This window comes from Rhagoletis zephyria, unplaced genomic scaffold (assembly GCF_001687245.7).
Source record: "Rhagoletis zephyria isolate East Lansing unplaced genomic scaffold, Rhagoletis_zephyria_1.1 Rzeph_scaffold_07706, whole genome shotgun sequence".
Classification (NCBI taxonomy): domain Eukaryota; kingdom Metazoa; phylum Arthropoda; class Insecta; order Diptera; family Tephritidae; genus Rhagoletis; species Rhagoletis zephyria.
The window spans coordinates 7,263-10,886 of NW_016164788.1; the positions used below are offsets into that span (position 1 = coordinate 7,263).

The window sequence follows — 3,624 nt, forward strand, 5'->3', positions numbered from 1 at the left end:
CTGCACTCAGCCAGTAATACAGTGTTCTTTATTTCAAGAGCATTTAGGCTGCTGCGGCAGTCGTTCCCTAGTTTTGATGTTGTTGTGTTGGACTTCAGCGTTAGCAAGGTAGCCTGACTCTCCGACATAATGCAGATGTTTTAGCAGCTTTACCTCTTCCGAGGAATTCTCTGCTACATATCTGTATCGCACGAATCTCCGCTTAGAAAATGGTGGGGTAGCTGCCCATTGGTAAAGATCTTTTAAAAATTGGCGCCCAAATATGTATACCAGCTCTAGTTTTCCTAACTTAAAGTTTTGATTCATCACCACCATTCGGTGCAGTTGGCTTTATTTTGTAATAGCAGTTCTTTGTGTTGCTTTAGTCCACCATGCCAAGGATGCGTGGGTGACTATCAGCGTCACAACCATCTTAAATGGCCAGCAGGTCAGTTTGGGGGAGAGTTGCCAAATTTTCCCAAAAAGTCGCGCGGCAGCGAAGAAGGCTCTTATCGCCTTGTTGACGGTTGCATCCAAATGTGCGTTCCACGTGAGTGTGTAATCCAGCCTCACCCCCAGGGTTTTGGCTTCATTTGAGAGACATATTGTAGTGCCGCCCAGAGTAAATTACGTCATGGATGACATTTTTCTCCGTGTAAATGGACCCCAGAGTAGTTTTAGTAGGATTAATGGATAATCCTTTTAACCTCTGTCCATTTACTGGGAATAGCCTAGTTAAAATAAAAAATAAAAATGGGATAACAGTTTTTGAGTTTTTGGACTAAATATTTACAAAACTGCAAACTCAAAATCTTTGAAGGTCTTTAAAAAAAATACATTCAAATTTCAGTAGCAGATTTTAGCAGCTGAGTTTTATTTTATTCAGTAGCTAATACTTTTTTTAGTAACCTCCAATAAATTTAAAGGTAGCAACCAACAGAGTGTTATTACTGTTTCATTTAACAATTAAAATTTTATTAAAAAAAGAAAAAAATATCCTTATATTTCTATTTATAGAAAATTTGTGTTACAGTGTTGATACCTTTTGTGTTTGTGTTGTAGTGTTTTATAACTTTTTTAGAGGATCCCTTTAACCAACTAACTAAATGATGAAAAAGCTCTGCCTAGACACTTTTATTTCCGAATTTTGGCCACACTTTTGGATTTCGGCCGTACTGTGCGATGGGACCAACGAACATCGTTTTTTTTTGCCACAAGTGCTGATGATTTTCTCAAAATATCGATTTTGCATAAATTCAAACTAAAGTAATCCACAAAATATGTGTCTATAAAAAGTTGAATGACGACTATCGATTGAAAATATACTTTAAATTATTATCATTTTTGCAACGAGGAAAATATAAATCATAAATGCTAGTCATAGAAGACATCAAAACCAGTTAATATTCAAATAATTACCAGTGATTTGAATAACTTTTTTGGGCACTACTGGCACTTATGAAGCGCTAAAAACTGGACCCTTTTGTTTTTTTTCTAAACTCATTACATTCATAAATTTCAGGCTTGAGCACAAATGTCTGCATCTTAAAGAAAAATATGAACGTGCGTGTTTAAAAAAAAAAAAACAAAAACAAAAATACATTTTAAGCATAGATGCGCATAAAGTAAAAAAGTTGAATAAAAAAATTAATGAAACTTAAATTTGTACAATAAAAAATAAAAATAAAAGCAATGTTTAATTTATGAGAGCTTAGTGTTTTATAAAAAAGTCATCTAACAAAAATTAAAAATTAAAATTTGCTAAATTTTTAGTACGTCAGCAAAATAAAGCTCTCCAAAGTCGCCGAAAATTTATTCCAATTACAACAAAAGACCCGCTATTTGTTCATATGCAACTTTTTAAATTTTCAATTCAGAATCAAATCGCAATTTAAGTTAATCAAAAACAACTCGAGCAAATTTAATTAAAAAAATAAACGTTCGTTTAACTGACAGCAGCACGCTTTGCTAAAGGAATTCCATTTAAATTTCGGTTGCGTGAAAAAATGCCCTTCCGCGTCGCCTGCTGACCAAGCGCAACCATTCGAAAACCAGTTAAAAACCCAGTGACTAACACAACAAATGGCGCTAACGAACTTCTCGCTGCCCTTTGGTGCTTTAGCGCAACCGGTGCCAACGTGGGGTGCCACATTGCCGCCCCTCCATCCCGCTCATCAGCTGGCCGCTAATACAAACAATTTACTCTACTCGCCAGCCGATCATCAACAGCAACAGGGTGACGATGCGCCGCCGCCACCTGAGTCAGACTTCTACAAAAATAATCCATATGCGCCACCACAGCTGCATCAGCCGCAACAACAACAACAACAACAACAGCAGTCCATACGTCAATCATATCAATACAATAGCAATAGCAATAATAACAACAACAATAATAATAAAAATAGTAATCGGCTGAAAGGCGGCAACACCTACTTACCGCCTATACCGCCACCCGGCGCGCGTAATACACAATTTAATAACCAAAAACAACAACAGCAACAACACCATCAACAGCATTACAGTCATTTCAGCATAAATCAACAGCAGCAACAACAGCAACAGCAGCATCATCAACTGCAACAACAGCAACAAATTAATGGCAACAATGTCGCCTTCAAGGCAGCCACTTCCGCATCGTTGCTCGCTGCCGCTGCCGCCTCCTCCGCCTCCTCCTCCGCGGCGGCAGCTTCTTCGACTAGAACCTACGGTGAAGGTTCGTATAATCGTTTTGGGCCTGGAGGCGTAGCAACACCACAACAACAACAACAGCAACAACAACGTCATCAACAGCAACAACAACAAAAGCAATATTATAATACCTACACTCACAGCACTTCCTCATTTGCCGCTCAATCGCAGTCAAAGACTCAAACGCAGACTAGCCAACAGAGTTTTGGTAACATTGCGCCAATTACCGAAGCTCCACCAGCACCTCTACCACAACCGGCTGCGGTTTATGGTGCAGCCGCCGCGCCCTCGGTCAGAACGGATGACGGTGACTTGAGTGGCGGCGATGAGGGCGTACAGCGGCAGGTGGTAATAGCGGCGATGATGGCGGGGCTGACAACGAGGCATTTCCCCATCGTCCACCTGGCTTTACACGAGTTCAGGCCGGCCAGGGCTCACGCACACAGGTGCATGCTGTACTGGACTACGATGCGGAGGAGGGCGAGGAGGAGAGAGGAATACTACGATGAAGGCGATAAGGGTGAGTACTTGAATAAATGAAGACTAAGCCTTAAGAATACATTTAAAACGCTCTTTGATAATAACCCTCTAAATGATTACGAGTAATGCCAGGCCATTAATTTTATATCACTCTAAAATGAGCACTTGGGGAATATCTTATTGATAAAAAACTGTCATTAAAACTTTTTCTTAATGATGTGGTTGCTAGTCCAGAGGTGCAAGCCAAGCTGCCCTTAGAACTAAAAGGTGTTACATATCATTTCCCGATAGGTTACAATGACCTCCGATGGAGGCACACCAGGGTAGTGGCTATTGCCTATTATATTCTACTACCTTTCGAGATTACTATCATCTCATAAGTAGACCCTCATTCTAATTAGGTTGGAAACTCAATGCCCGAAGAATCCTCTTCAATGGCTCGACAGTGGCACATCTGCTACGATTCGCTCTTCG

At 40.1% G+C, this 3,624-nt stretch overlaps 1 pseudogene; it reads left to right on the forward strand.

Annotated features, from left to right (window-relative positions):
- Positions 1–2,019: 2,019 nt before the first annotated feature.
- On the forward strand, positions 2,020–3,210 carry LOC108374431 (myb-like protein AA; annotated as a pseudogene).
- Positions 3,211–3,624: the final 414 nt, after the last annotated feature.